Source organism: Rhinolophus ferrumequinum, chromosome 9 (genome assembly GCF_004115265.2).
Source record: "Rhinolophus ferrumequinum isolate MPI-CBG mRhiFer1 chromosome 9, mRhiFer1_v1.p, whole genome shotgun sequence".
NCBI lineage: Eukaryota > Metazoa > Chordata > Mammalia > Chiroptera > Rhinolophidae > Rhinolophus > Rhinolophus ferrumequinum.
This window is the reverse complement of record NC_046292.1, coordinates 2,629,675-2,646,219: the sequence shown is the minus strand read 5'-3', so window position 1 is coordinate 2,646,219 and position 16,545 is coordinate 2,629,675.

Here is a 16,545-nt window from a genome sequence, read left to right as displayed (position 1 = left end):
GGGAGGGAGGGGACAGCAGACATGAGGCCTGGAAGGGCAGTGGAACAGAGAGCCACACAACTGGGGCACAGAGGAAGCTCTCCTTGGGGCAGCGGGGCCGGTGGGGCAGAGTCCAGGGTTCATGCATCTGGTGTAGAGCCTGTGGCCTAGGGCGCAAGGGGTCTACAGGCCACAGAATCAGGCGGACTGGGTTTCGTGGTTGCTCTGAGTTCCTGGGCGCCTTGTTCAAGCCCTCCGAGTTTCAGTTCCCTTTGGATTTTGTCAGTGCTGAAAGAATTAGTGTATATACAGGACCTAGTGAGCCTTGGCACCAAGTGTGGCCTTGGTCACCACAGGGTGTCACGTGGGGTCTCTGGTCCCGCTCCTGAGCTACTTCATTAAACGTGACTTCCATGTTATGACACAACGCGGTGAGGAACATCCAGCCCACACGGCCGGCTGTAGCCTTCGCCTCCTCCTGCAACCGCTCAGCCAGAGCCTGCAGGGCCCTCTCCACGCTGGCCGGAGAGCCATCCATGTCCTCCCACCCCTCCTTGGGGGTCCAACTCCTGAGAACAGTGGCCACCGGACACCACACACTGTGTGGGGGCCACACGTCCTCCTGCCCAGAGTCAGACTCCATTCCTACCTGGTCGGAATCCTGCTCGCCGCGCCAGGTGCCTGAGGGGGTGGAGGCCTCCGTGTAAGATGTCCACAACCCCTGGAGCCTAAGGCCGCAGCACATCACCAAAAGGAAGGCGACACCCTCCATGGCCAAGAGGGTGGTGTGCCAGCTGGAGACTCAAGTCTCCCAGGCTGACCGGCCTACCGTTCCTGGCGCCGCTCCTCACGGGCCTCCCGAAGCTGAGCTTTCATACGTATAAACTGCTCCATTACCCCTCTGGGCATTCTGGCCGGTGCCGTACTCTGCTCCCTGCGCCATTTGTCACGCGGGGTGTCATGCAGGGTCTCTGGTCCCGCTCCCCACATAAGAACGCAGGACATGGTGAGGCCAAAAAGGAACACCCACGGAGCCATAGATAGGGGAGTCACACCACTATATTCTCCCTGGCGGCTGGGTTGGAGACACAGGGAGCAGGAGCCACACGATCCGCAGCCTGCCATTTTCTTCTCTGCCAACCACCCCCCTTGCTGACTGCAATCCCCGCTTGCTAGCTCAGCCACGGCAGTTATATCAGTGGCCAACGGCTCACTGGTTACAGCTGACGGCCAACTAGTCACAGCTGATGGCCATTTACTACCTGAGCCAGCACCTTTCCACGTGAGGCCGAGAGCCTGGAAGCCGCTCTCTGGGACTCTGTCCCCACAGTCACCGTGCATGCAGGCTCCAGGCCTGTGTCACCAGACAGCACACAGCATCCCAGGGGTGGCCCAGGGCTCCGCTCGTGGGGGAGGAGAAGTTATCTCTTGCTGTCTGTCAGAATCCTCAAGATGTGTCCCCAGGATCCATTTAATCAGAAACCCCCTTGCGTGGACAGCTTCACTCAGCAGCACACGTAACTGGCACCGGCTGTGAGCCAGGCCCTGTGACAGGTTCTAGGCTGCACTGGGCTGTTCCAGAACCCGCAGGATGGGGCGTCGCCGTGACTGAGCTTCAGAGCTGTCTCTGATCGAGTGACGTGGCCTGGACACTGCCCTTCCGTGGCCCCCGTCTCACATGTCTGGGGGCCAGCCTCGGCTGCGGAAGACCATCCAGGTGTGGGCATTCCCAGGTCCGCCTCTATGGAAATGTGGGGCCAGGGGCGGGGCGGAGGCCGGAATTCGGGCTGTTCTGCGGCTCCCAGGTCTCACGGCTGTTCCCTGCATCCCCAAACCTCGGTCCCTCGGGTGCGGGCTTTGTGTGGACTGGGGCCCTCTGCCCTGTGCATCTGTGGACCCCTGCAAGCGGGCACCTGGTCTGTGTGTCCGGGTTGCCTGGCCCCGAGCTGGAGACGGTGCAGTCATCACGGAGTCGATAAAGACTTGCTGCAAGCTTTCCTTAAGTCGTCCGTCTCCTGGGCAACTCAACCATGATTTTATTTACAAACATTGTGAGGATATTAAGCAGCCCAAGAACTTTATTAGCTGAAATGAGGTTCTCTTCTGTGTGTCACAGTGAATTCTCCTGGGGTCTAAATTGCTCTGGATCATGGCCGGTTTCTCGTCTGCTAGACTCGATGGCCACCTGCCGCAAAAGGAAAAGGGAGGCCCACGGCCTGTCCGTGTGCCTGCGTTTGGGGTGCAACACGCTATGCACGTACACACACATACGCACACTCACGTGTGGTTTCAGCACCCACTGGGGCTTTTCCCCAGGGCACTGATGAGAACGCACGTGAGCCTCTGGGAGATGCAGATGACGTCATCCTCAGAAAGTCCTGCTTCTCGCCTCAGGACACTGGTGGGCGCGTCTGGCTTCCCACGCTCCCAGAGCCAGCTCTGTGCCCATCTGGCTTGTCTGGGGTGAGGTCTGTGGGCTCCGATACCCCCGAGAGAAGAGAGGAGCCCTCGGGGCGCCCACTATATCCCTGTCCAGGGACCTAGCACCCCTCTCTGGGAGGGGAAATGCCAGGACTGGCTGAGGGGCTGCAGGGGAACCTGCCTGCTTGGTGCCGGGCGAGGGGCAGATTCAAAGGTCAGGAGACGGAGCTGGGGACAGTGGAGGGGCTGTGATGAATGGCTCTGGGAGCTGAGGTTCCCTCATAAGGTCAGTTAACACCTGCGGGGGAGCTTCTTTGTAACATAAATCTGGGCCGACTCAAGGTTGTCCTGTGACCATCTCATGGATTCCACCTCACCCACCTCCTCTGAGCCTGGGACACTGGCCACGACACCGGCTCGCAGGCCTGGCTCAGCCTCTGGTGGACAGCTGAGAAGCCCAGTGGTGGAGGTGACTGGTTGGCAACACTCACCACTGATCACATGCCTTGAGGTGGGAGGACGCCCCAGACCCCTGCTGCAGGCGGTGGGGGCCGGGATGAAGCATCGGTCTCACCACGTCGGTCCCCAAGCCCTGCAAGGGTGGCCCCAAGTCTTGATCATAACACAGCCTCCGACATTCCTAGGATTTGGAGTTCCAGCAGGTGGCACGGAGGGAGAGGTGACAGCTGCCTCTACTCCCCTTATGGACCCACTTTGTCCTTGCAGGGAACGCCCTTGGCCAACTCCTCTAGGCTGGTGATTTTGGAGCGCTTCACTTGTTATCCTCCGAATTGTAAACTAAGCAGTTGGCCCCATGTGTACCAGCTTGGGTTTTTTTGGAGTATTTTATTTTATTTTGTTTTATTCTGAATGAATATCTTGCCATCCAGTGAGACTGTGCCCTCAGGTGTCCTCTGGCCCTGCCAGTCAGGTCAGGACAGGAGAGAGTCTTGGGGCACAGGCCACACTGTTTTGGGGTGTGCCCAGGCCGTGGTCTGTGCGAGCAGGGTGGCAGCCTGGGACACATCTGTGCATTGGTGCCTGATGTGAGTTCTGGGATTGCAGGATGGGGTGAGCCCTTGTCTCCCCAGAAGATGCCAGAGCTGTATCTGCCCCAGGCATGGGGCCTGGGCCCAGGGGACGCCCCAGGAGCAGGGCAGCTGACAGCAGCAGGAGGGCCCAGGTGCACTGGGGACTCTGATGGCCACAGTTTCCACTAGGGGGCTCAGGCACACAGCCGTCCCCAGCTCCTGCAGGAGGCGAGGTCACCCGGCGGCACAGCTGTGCTCCCTCAGGGGGACTGCCCAGGGTCCTGGCCAGCCTGCGTGCTCGTCTCCAGAGGGACTGGCACACCTAAGGGCACGCTCGGTGTCAGCACACGTGTCCACGTGCGTCCCCTCCCAGCTGCTCTAATGCTCCTTTGTCTGTTTGTGTTTTCCTTCTTCTAATGCCGGGGGTGTTGTAACTCCCAGAGCTGCTTCTGGGGCTCTCTGCCTGCTTTCGTCCCACTGGGGCGGGGTGGGAGGGTCGGGGGTGAGGAGCAGAGACAGCGGAGGCTGTGCACAGCCCCCATGCCCGACTCTGGGCACCAGGGCCTCTACGGCCACCTCGTCAAAGGCTCACAAACTCATCCGGTGGTGGCATCAGCTAATCTATCCATGGTAGACGCTCAGCACTCTGCTAATTTAACTGAATGGTTAGGCTTCTGAAATAAGCCCTCCCTCAGGAGCCAGCGGGGCGGAAGGAGGCCTTCTCTGACCCCGGGGGATACAGGGAACCGGTGATTCCTCTCCCGGGATCACTTGGCTGCAGATGACTTGGTCCCACGGGGCAACAATCCCTCTATTTTATCATCTGCACCTTTAGCTTAAAGAATCTGATCCTGTATTTCTTTGCTAATGGGAAAATCTGTCGCAGTTTTTCTTCCCCCCAGAAAAAGAATCCTAATAATCTTACCGCATCTTAAAGCAGCACACACAACCAATCCTTGCCTTGGTCCAGCGTCTCAGGCAGAACCAGCCTCAGGGCCGAGCCTGTGTCTGACCCTGGTCTGGCCAGGGCCTGCCTTTGGGGACTCCCCAGAGGAAGTCCCAGCTGCAGAGACAGGAGGAGGTGGGCCTGTGACTTGGGGGGCAGAGTACTTTTCTGGGCTGGACCAGCCGGATGAGGTACAGAGGGACAGGAGACCAGGCACGTCCCACAGACACAGAGAAGAAGCTGCGTGGCCATCTGTGGCTGAGTCTTCAGGTCCCTGTTACTCTATGCAGTGACACGTCCCATCCTAACACGCAGTGGGCACCGCTGTCTGCCTCCGCCTCGGGCTAGGTCTTCCCTCCTGGCCAACTCCAGGCCCACAGGACAAGACAACGTCATGTCCTCCAAGGGCTCCTTGGAGGGCAACCTCCCGCTCCCCGAAATAAATAGATGAATCTTCAAATTATATTCTTCACACTGGCAAATTACATGTTAAGTCTCTCTCCATCCTCTGATCCTCACGTTGTTTCTTGGAGATGTGTTTGGGGAAGCGGGGACGGTCCAGAGGAGTCGTTTGTCTCAGCCCAAATTGTAGAATTGGTGAAAACAAAATATTTATGTTCTTTGTACCCAGCTTGTTTTTCCTGTTTTCCTGCAAGACAAGAGGTCAGAGCCCCCGTGAGCGAGCAGATTGTTGACTTCCATGTCTGAAAACACCCAACATATTTCCCATTAAGGCCCCCTGCTCCACTCCCTTTGTTCTGCCTGGTGGAAGGAACTGTCTGTGTTCCAGAAACTGAATTTCAAATTAGATTATTTGAGTGAAATCAGCAGCTGTTGATTCAGAAGAAATGAGGGGCCGGTGTCATCAAATCCTTGTCAAGAAGAGATCTCAGGAGAACATCTGTCCCCATCGCCTGGGTGCCCAGGCGAAACCCAGCAGGACAGATGTTTCATTCTCCTACTGCAGGCCCCTGCAGACAGATGCTGCCTCTTCTCAGGCCACCTACTGCTGGCTGGCCATTTATAGAAGAATTTGTTTGAGTTGAGCTCCTGCGTGTGGGGAATAATGGCTTTCAGGGCAAATTATTTGGGTGGAGAGAGCGATAGTATTTGTTCGTTTCCTGGAAATGGCTCGTGAGCCACAGCAAAGCACTACTAGCATATGGGACGTAGGAGTCAGCCAAGAAACCTGCAGATGTCCATTCACAGGTGTTCGCAGGGAAGCTTTCAGATGCAGCCCTGTGATGTTAAATTTGCATCAACTTGCTTGAGCCGCAGTGCTCAGGTATGTGGTCAAACATTGCTCTGGATGTGTTCTGTGAGGGTGTTTTGGGATGAGACTGACGTTTAAATCAGTGGACTTGAGTGAAGCAGATTGCCCTCCCCAGTGGGGTGGGCCTCATCCAATCAGTTGAAGGCCTGCCTAGAACAAAAGGCTGACTTTCTTCTGAGCAAGAGAGAATTCTGCCAGCAAACTGGCTTCGGACTTCGTTTGCAACGTCAGCCCTTCCTGGTTCACCAGCAACGGCCTGTGGACTCAAGCTCTCCAAGGGCCTCATCACCATCATGGTCCAAAAAACTCAGCATCTTCCCACTAAACTTCAGTGCTTGCTTCCCCCCCATTGGAACGTGAGAGCTAATTTTCACTAGCCAGAGAAGGGAACGCAATCAATTTCACGAGGAGGTCGTAAACATTTTTCATTCCTTTTCAGTTGCCTTGCAACTGAAACTTTTTCCTGTGTGTGGGGGAGGTGGGGGGACATTGTGGGAGGAGGTGGAATTGTCCATCTTTATGGAACTTGATGGAAAGCAGAGTTACTTCCCATCAGAAAAGCTGAAAATGCCAGCTATTCACGTCCCCTGGACTCCACCAATCAGATGTCCTCACCCGACCTTCAATGTGATGCAGGGGAAGGACCCCGCGAGGGCTTCCTGTGGCCGTGGCATTGTGGCAAACGTGAGTTCCTGGAGCGGTACAAGTGACCATGCTATCGGTGACAACTTTGACGATGCAAACTGTAGCATGTGGCCCTTCACAGCAGCGTTGTCACTGGAGCCGTGCACTGGAAGGAGACGCAGAGGGGGTCTGATGACTCGTGGAACCCTCGCCCTCTGAACCCCACTGAAAGTCCCTGCCAGCTGAGCAGCACCATCTCCCCGCTCTGACAAAGTGGTCCCCACCGTGTGCGAAGCTTCCCTCACGGCCCTGCCTGATGAGCACAGCGAGGAGAAGCCATGCCCACACACACCATCCCGTTCTCCGGGCCTTCCAACCTGTACATCCACGACAGGAACAAATATAAACTGAAATGCCCGAAGAATCACAAGGTTGCGTTCCTTTATATCAGGGAAAAAATATTGCAACTCTAATCTTGTCCAATAAAACCAAGGCCCACAAAAAGTCATAAAGCATAAAACCAATTATGTGTTAGGTTGAAAGCATACAAATATTCAGTATATTGTCTGGTGATTTTTAAAACATGAAAAAATCTCTAAAGAATAGTAAGCAATCAATAACCACAAAATTAAGGACAGGAATTATGTCTGGGGGTAACGGAGGGGGGCACTCGATCCCAAGGTGCTAGTCCAAGCAAGAAAGAACATAATATCGAACAGGCTAGTGTGTCCCTAACATGGGTGCACACATCAGAGACTTCGATCGCAGCGTGCTGGGTCAGACCTCTGGAAATGGTACTGATTACTTGCTGAGCAGGTTGAATAAAACCTGGACCAACATTTCACCAGAGGCTTGCCCTAACGAAGCTGGCGTGTCAGCCTTGTTTTGATTACTGTGGAGGAAGGAACCCAAGATGAGGAAGGTTAAAATACTGGAGTGGGTTTATCACCCACACTCCTTCTCCTTAATTTGCTCTACAACAAGGGCTCAGAGAACTCCCTTCACTAAAGCGTTAAGAAACATTTTGTTGACAGCAGTGCCCGGAACTTGAAGAAGAACCTCGGTGCTGTTGTCTGAGGCTGGGGATGTGGAGATGCTGCAGCAGAATGGGCCTCCCTGATTTAAATAGGAAGTTCAGGATCCTGGGTGGCAGGACAGGGCGACACTTCACCATTCAGGGGACGTGGTTACGTCCTAGGCACCAAAGGGACTGATTGGAATCGTCTGGAATGGGACGTAAGTTATTGGAGGGAGCTCCCTGATGGTGGATTCCCAGGGAACAAATAGGTAGACGGCACCTGAGATCCATATGCACGGGCCTGATGGAGAGACCGTAAACTGAGCCGTGAGAGGCGGAGTCTCGGCCCTCCCTAAACCCCCTGAGTCCCGTCAGCTATCTTGAATGAGGAGTGGGCTACCCACGCTGGAGGACGCATCTGGGAATAATAACCTTACAAATAAGAACTGTACATTTTCTTCCTAACTCTATCCCGAAAGGCCGGCAGCCTCTTAACACGTCGGCTCTGCCCTGGGGGAAGGGAAATGCTCTGATCTCAGGCTGCTGTCGGACCTGGGCCCAGGGCACACTCATCGTGGTTAGAGTGTCATGGAAATCAAGGGACACCGGGAGAGTTACCTGTACCCCCACTCTGGTGTGTCCAGGGGAACCTCGGAGCAGCTGGTTTCTGAGTGTCTAATGGGAAGAAATACATCAGGAAGAGGTGAAAGGCCCACGTCCGTACTGATCCACGAAGTCAGAGCTGTAGCTGCAGGGAGGGCGGCGGGAAAGCAGTGACTGTTCGTGCGGACATTTTGTGATTCTCAAGCCACAAGGGGGAAAGCTGAATAAAAGGGTATGATGCTGGCTTAAGTGACACACGTTGACCATGAAGGGGACAGAGGTTGTTACCAAACGGTGGGAGGATGGAGGGGTGTGGAATCTAGGGGACCCCCTGGGTGGCTCCTGGGGCTGCCAAGGCTAGTGGTGAGAGTTAATGAAACACCAGGCAGGCAGCTCCAGCAAAGGCTCAGCTGCCTCGGGAACAGAGGGCTGAAACACGCCACCAAGTAAAGCGCCTGACCAGCTGAAATAGCGGCCGGAAGCAGAGGGGACGGGTGGTGGACGAGGGGAGTCATGAGTGAATCCAGGGTCTCCACACCACGTACGGGCATGAGGACCCTAGCAGCATATACTCGGATATTCTGACTTCCAGAGTCATGTATATACTTTTGGTAATTTCCTTTCTTTTTTTTTTTTATATTTTGTTTTACTAATTTCCCTCTTCTTTTCTTTCCATTTGTTTCATGGTTATCTATAGGGTCTGATGGTTGCTTTTATGGTTTAGACCTCAGGTTACAGAGCATCCAGATTAGGTTATGATCAAACGTGGACACAAGGAATGATTAACAGGACTTGGCCATCCGTTTTTTAAAAAAGGAGCGAGTTTTCATTATACCAGAGAGAAGAATGTGGGGTGGGAGCGTTGTTTAAGAAGTACACGGGTGGAATGAAGGGTAGGTGCTCAGATTGAGAGGCCAATTGGTGGGCTGTAGTAGGTGTTGCCGTTTTTCTTCTTCTGTCCATCTTTTTAACTTCCTTCCTACATGTGGGCGTTTCCCTTACCGGTCTTGGTAGGAGGCAGAGACACCTTTCATACAGAAGCAGACGCGGCGGATAGTCACAACTTTAGCCTTCCTTGTGGCACGCGTCCCTGACCTACAGTCTGCCAACTGGATGCATTTGCCCAGACATGGAGTCAGGAGCAGACGACATAAGGAAGGGGTACAGACAGGGGACCGTCTGTGGGAGGAGAGAGTTTCCAGAGCTTTCCTGGGGCACCAGGGCTGCCGTGCTTGTGGCGGCAGTGTCCTGCCTCTAACACTGGTGGTTGCTGGCAGCACAAACGTCAACAGCTGAGTGCCAGTGCCAGGGGCAGTGGTGCCCCAGGGGCCCTGCGGCAGGGGTCTGCGTGCCGTCCATGGCTATCGGGTGCTGAGCCTGGTTCCGCTCCCAACAACGTCATGAGCTGTCCAGCCTCCTGAGCAAACTCCTTTTCTGCTTGAAGAATCACGACCTTGGTTTCTGTTGCTTGCAACTAAGAACCTTGGATACTACCAGAGGAGAGAGGCAGGTGAACCCCCTTTCTGCAAACAGAAACTTGCATTCCCTAATGATACACCCGCAGGCTGAAGACATCAATGTCATTAATATTGAAATTGGCAATGAGGACCTCAAGGTCTGAGGTCACGAATTCACTATTTTTTTTTTTTTCTGATCAAAAGTTAACATTTCTCTCCAGCAATCTGGCATAGACTTGGAGTGGATGTTCAAATCGTTCTTATATTTTTTCTTAAACTCTTTCTTTGCAATAAATATCAGCTGATAAATGCAACTAGACAGTAAGAGTGATGATGGGAAGCTTAACGCACGATGTGCGCTTGGTCAGTGGCCAGGGCTGACTCCTCCCAGGTGCAGTGGGGCTGTCGCTGTGGGGTCTCAGGGCAGCGTCACTCACACCAATGGCACGGCTGAGCGTCACAGCAATGGTCCAGGAGCATGACATTCACCCTGCAGGCCACACACAGAGCACAGAAGGGCTTGGTCCTTTCAGGAAATCCCAGCGGCAACCAGTAGCAGGAATTAGTCTATGAACGCATCCGAGAGTTCCCACAGACGGAGCACGGAGAACGTTGGAAAGCAGAGTGGGGTTTTGTTTGTGTGGTTATTAGAAAACAAGGTACAAACTGAGCTTGGAGTCTTCCAGCAGAATTTCCCAAACTGGCTTTTGCAGCACACCACGTCCGGGGGATGTTAACCATTACTGCAAGAATAAAAGCTCTGTGATCAAAGTTCGGAAACCTCCTCTGTGCAAACAAAACAATGGGCAGGTTCCTCTACACAGTTTCTCCTTTCATCGCTGTGACGGTTGATTTTAGGTGTCACCCTGGCTGGGTCACAAGACCCAGATATTTTTTTCTTCTTTACATTAAAGTTTATTGGGGTGACAATTGTTAGTAAAGTTACATAGATTTCAGGTGTACAATTCTGTATTACATCATCTATAAATCCCATTGTGTGCTCACCACCCAGAGTCAGTTCTCCTTCCATCACCATATATTTGATCCCCCTTACCCTCATCTCCCACCCCCTCCACCCTTACCCTCTGGTAACCACTAAACTACTGTGTCTATGAGTTTTTGTTTACTCATTTGTTTGTCTTGTTCTTTTGTTGTTTTTGGTTTATATACCACATATCAGTGAAATCAAATAGCTCTCTGCTTTTTCTGTCTGACTTATTTCGCTTAGCATTATAATCTCAAGATCCATCCATGTTGTCACAAATGGTCTTATTTCATCTTTTCTTACCGCCGAATAGTATTCCATTGTGTATATATATCACAATTTCTTCATCCATTCATCTATCGAAGGACATTTTGGTTGTTTCCATGTCTTGGCCACTGTAAATAAAGCTGCAATGAACATTGGAGCACACGTGTCTTTATGGATAAATGTTTTCAGATTTTTTGGGTAGATACCCAGGAGAGGGATTGCTGGGTCATATGGTAATTCTATTCGTAATTTTTTGAGGAACCTCACGACCGAGATATTTGGCCAGACACTATTCTAGATGTTTCTGTGAAGGCATTTTTTGGGGGAGAGGTTTAGCATTTAGATTAGTAGACATTCAGTGAAGCAGATTACCCTCGGGTGGGTCTCGTCCAATCAGTTGAAGGCCTTAGGAGAAAAAAACCGATGTCCCCAGGCTGTCCCCAGGCTGCTTTTCATTCAAGGTGCAACATCAACTCTTCCTTGGGTTTCCAGCCTGCCGCCTGCCCTGCAAATTTTGGACATGCCAGCTCTGCAAGAGAGGGACTCACACACATAGTGTTGGTCCTGTGTCTCTGGAGAACCCTGACTAATACAACCCCTCACACGCTTTCCTCAGCCCTCTGCCTAGGGCATCCATTCCTATCCTTCTACTGAGCCTGCCCTTGTTAAGGTCACCAATGGCCTCCATGAAACAGTGGCACCTTCTATGCTTTTATCTTATTTGAACTTTCAGCAGAATTGGACTCATTCAACACTACTTCCTTCTTGAAACCTGTCTCTTCTTGACGTTAGTGACCCCACAGACTTCTAGGTTTTCTCCCACGTCGTGGGAAATTCTTACTCAGTCTCCTGTGTCACTTCCTAACCCTTTGATTGACCTCCAAATACTGTAAGGTCTCAGATCTCCGCTACATGGTCTTTCTATCTGATGCTATCCTTTGTGAAGACTGACTGTTGCTCTTTCTTTGCTGCTGGTTCTCTCCTCTTGCTTTCAGCACAGCTCGCGCTGTGGGTTTTTCTCCTACATCGGTGGCTTTTCCTTCTCTTGTGCTTTGAGGTCCCTCCTGTTCCCCCACAGCTTCCTAAAGTTGGAGTGCCAAAGAGCGTAGACCTTGGCATTCTCCTCTTCTCATGCATATTTACTCCCTGCGTGATCAATTTCATGGTTTTGAAAAACATCTCTATGTCAATACCTCCATATTCACATCTTCAGGCAAGACCTTCTCCAAAAGTCCAAATTCCTGTATCCAACTGCCTTCTCAATGACAGCACATCTGCAACTTGACCAGAATCTTTCCCCCAGACTTCTGTAGCGAAACGCTCAGTCAACATCTTTACCTAGACAGCTAATATTTCAAATTCAACATGTCAAAACTTAACTCCTAATCTCTTTCCAACTTCCCCCCAAAGACGTCAATTCCATCCTTCCAGTTTCTCAGGCCACAGACCTTGGAGTCACCCACGAAGGCTCTCCCTGCCCCCACCTACGGTCTCTCAGGGCACCTTGTTGGCTCTCCTTTAAAACATCTGTCACACAGTAGGTTGTGACAGATGAGCTTATTTGGCATGATCTCTTTTGTATAGAACAACTTCTGTGTAGACAATTTTGCATACAACATTTCTTTTGTGTAAAAAAATCAGGAAAAATAGCTTTAAATAAAACAGCTGTTTGAAGACAACTGAGTGCAATAAAGGTAGCAGGGACATGTGGACAATTCCAGAGAGAAGGCCGGCTCGGGGAGGAGAGCCAAGAATTTGGCATGGCTTTTTTTACTTGAAGCATCTGCTAATGTGATGCAAGGAGGCTGAGAAGCTAAGACGCTGAGCAGAGCTCTTTTCCAGTCTCACGGGGCTGGGCCCGGGAAGCATGCTCAAAGCTGTCAAGTCGGACGCGTTCCAGTAAACACCTGGACATCAGGGGAAGGCCCAGGAAGGGCCTGGAACCTGGCAATGAGAGCAGACCGGAAACAGACTGGCCTCTCCCCTCCCCCGTCTAATAATAAAGAGGAAGAAGTAACAGCAACAGCAAAACCATGAACCTTCATGTCAAACCATGAAACAAACTTCAAACTGGATGCAGTGATCTTCCCACACTCCAGAGAGAAGAGAGCACGGAGAAGAGGACCCAATGTGGGCTGCTTTCCCTCTGGAGGCATTTGCCAATTTATTCGCCGAAGTCTTAAGGTTGAAAAACCAGGAAGAAAATAGTGGTTAAGAAGTTGAGGAGCTAAGCACAGCGTTTGGTAACTTCTCCGTGTCAGGAAGATAAAATTAAAGCTCATGACCCACCAAATGCGAGAGGCTCTGCTAAACACATCTGGCTTTCGATGTCTTATTGCTGAAGAAGGCACAAGACCTAAATAAAAATCAAGAGACAAACAGACAACAGAAACAAACCCACAGTGATTTACAGATGCTGAGATTTCAGACACGGACCTTAACGCAATTATGATTAATATGTTCAGGAAGCGTAAGAACAAGATAATAGAAGTTTGGCAGCCAACTGGAAACTATAAAAATAAATCAACAGGCAATTGTAGAACTTAGAAATAAACATCCACAAATTATGCACCTAAGACAAATGCGATGGAAAATGGGCAAATGGTTTAAACAGGCGCTTCACAGGCGAGGATATCCAGATTGGCCCGTAGAACATGAAAATGTGCTCATTCTCATCAATCATCAAGGGAACAAAACCTGAAGTCCCAGGAGGAGGGTACCACTACAGACATTAAAAAGCCTGCCCATAGCAGGTGGGGAGAAACAGAACCCCTCTTAGCCCGAGGAAGGGAGAATAACACAGTCCCAGCACTTTGGAAAAGTGCTAGGTAGTATCTACTGAAGGTGAGGGGACACAGTATTCCGACCCAGAAGCTCCAGTCCTGGGTGTATGCACAGCAGAAACGCACACAGAAAATGTTGGGACCGCGTTACTCATAATGGTGAACCCCGAAGCCCATCCACTACGGAATGCGCAAATGACTGCGGTGTATTCTGCACAGCGGCACAGAGTGAACTCGTGCTGCAACCAACCACCGATGACCCTTCTGTGACGTCGAACAAATGCAGCCATATGCAGGGGAATACACGATACCGAACTCTGGTGCATAAATTCAAAACCAGACACATGTACTCTATGGCTTTAGCAGTCAGGATGCCAGGTGCCTTTGGGAAGTGGGTGGTGGGGTTGGTGAGGGGAGACGGTGCTAGGGAGACCTTCTAGAACCAGATGGAAAATACACGGATGACGTGTTCAGCTTCTGATGATTCATTGAGTTGTATACTCACGGTTTTCTGCACAGTCCTATATGCATAAACATTTAGGTGTATGATGCTTTTCAAAGGAACAGGAACATAGATGCAGCAGGCACCCGCCCCTCATAACCCCCACTATTGTCACTCTGTCTGGGTCCTTGCTGCCTTTCTGACCCCATGTCACATGGCTCTGTCCTTCACCGACTCCACTCCATTGTTCAGTTTCTTTCTGTTCCTTGAACCCATCATTCTCATTCTTCCCCGGAGTCTGCACTTGCAATGGCAGCCTCTGCACCTGGAAGGGTCCTGCCCCTCATTGTCCCTTGGCTGAACTCTGCTGGGTTCCTGCCTTGACCTCCCCTTGTACAGTAACCAGCCTGTGACTCTGGGTCATTTTTATCCTCTGCACCGCAGCTCACTCACCGGTGTTGTTCTCCTTCCTTCGTTCCCGTCTCTCCCTCAGATGGACCTCCAGGACACCACACGTTGTCTCATTCCTACGGCGTTCTGCCTACATATGAACATAATTGGGTGTGAAATGAATACGTTTAGAAGATGCCGCCCACAGTGTCCCTGTCTTGGGAGCCCTAACCTACGTCAGCACGTTACTATTTGTAAGAAGCCCGAAAGCAGCAGAAGAAACACACTGAGCTTTCACCTGGGATTTCCCAGCCATTTGGAACACAGGACACCATTTTCACGTCACACCTCGTGACGCCCTCGTCAGGACACACTGCCTCCACGGGTTGTCAGCCTTCCTCGCTGAGTGTTACCCTCACGCGAGCTCGTGTCCATGACAACCCTGGAGGCTGAGCCTTTGTTACCCCAGTTTTAAACATGAAGGGACCTGGGTGTGCCAGGTGCTCCCCATGTGATGCGGGGAGCTCCTCATGGAGCTGGGACACCACTGCTTCCATCTGGCTCCAGACCCTGCCTCGACCCCTCAGTTGGGTGACCCCATGGGAAATCCCAACCGCACACAGAGGCTGACGTCCCCCATCAGCTCCCCCTGCTTGGGTGGACAGTTGAAATGAGGGCTCCCCCGTGAAGGTGAACCACAGCCTCGCCTTGCACTTCTCCATCCCCGTCACGCTCCAGGTCATGGCTGAGGGCAGGGGGACACATCCCCAGCTCATTGTCACAGCCTCAGAATTGCACTTTATGAAACTCTTGGCCAAACAGACATGAAAAGGTGGCAAGTCTTAACCAATCCCCAGTCTGCCCAAGGGGATAATTTATTAAGCCGACAAACTGACCACCAAAGTCTGCTTCAAGCCATTAATTAGCAGGCATTCCGGAAGCTTCTCTCCCACTTGGGCTTTAATCCTTGCATTGCACCAACTCTTGCTCTGTGTCTGCTGCACCCAGGGTGCGTGCAGGAGAGGGAGCGCGGCTCTGAACAGCGCCAATGGTTGTTCTCAGGGACCAACTCCCCGGGAAACCCCTCCCCCACAGTGGCACAAATGACATTTCTCACTGGACACATGAATTCACTGACGGTGAAGGTTGTCCCTTCCCTTCCATTTTCAAACCTGTTCAACTGTAAAATAACAGTGATGAATAGGCTTTCCTCAGCTTTTACTGTCTCCTGGGTTCCCTCAAGTCTGAAATGATGGACAGGAAGCCGAAATGCCCAAATCCTTCAAGAGCCACAGTGAAAACCATAGAAATCCGAACACAGGCTCACAGTCCAGCTTCCCTTGCCCGGAGGAACTGAGAAGAGGGCTCCCCAGGCCAGGGCTTCCTGACTCCCGAAAACACTGTGCTGTGGGGGCCTGGCCTCTACCCACCTGCCCCCCAGCCCAAGGTCTTGGGGGAAAGGGGTGCAAAATTTCTCCCAGTTGCGAACCGGTGGTCTAGATTAGTGAACATTCTGAAACAGAATATTTGAAAGGAAATGGGGACGAATTCATCAGATGACATTGAATCACCGAAACTTTCCCCTTAGGTGCTCGCTCATTTTGATAAGAATATTCGTCTCCTCGGTCAGCAGGTAACTTTGAGGACTAAGCCTCACGAGAGTCCCAGATTACGTCCAGTCCCGCCTCACAGTCCAGGAGAAAGCCAGATGAGGTAGGCTGGTGACTGGCCAATCAGTTATAGGCAAAATTAAGGCTGTGTGTTTCCAGTCTTCGCAAACAGGCCGCCGACTAGAGGGAGCTACACCTCCCTTCCGCAATCTTGTTTGCATTATAAATTGGTTTGGCCAAAGCTTCCCTTCACCGTAGCCCCTTTCTATCTAAATTACCATAAATTTCAAATGAGTGGCGTACACACCAATAAGTCTTCCCCTCGTTTCCAGTTCGCTGGCAAAACAAGCTGGGAATGGAGTCTGGGCAGCAGTGGCTCACGTCACTGCCAATGTGGCTTCATACGGGTCGCCTGGGGGGAGTGAAGGCTGCCCTGGGGGGCGACTGAAAACAGCTTTTCGGGACTCCGAAGTTTAAAATCAAAATGGTTCGAGGGGCTTGGCATTTCGAGCCAGCATCAACCTCTTTGCCCTCTGTGAGGTTTATTAACAAGGCAGCATGTCCTACTTTTGAAAACAATTTCAAAAGGAGTCCAGCGGCTTGTACATTAGGGAAGGGCACGTAAGGCGATGGACGTAGAGGTATTTTCCCAATAAAATGTGTTTTACTGGAAAATAAGGTAATTTTGTTGTGTGCACTTAAGAAAGAAAATTACG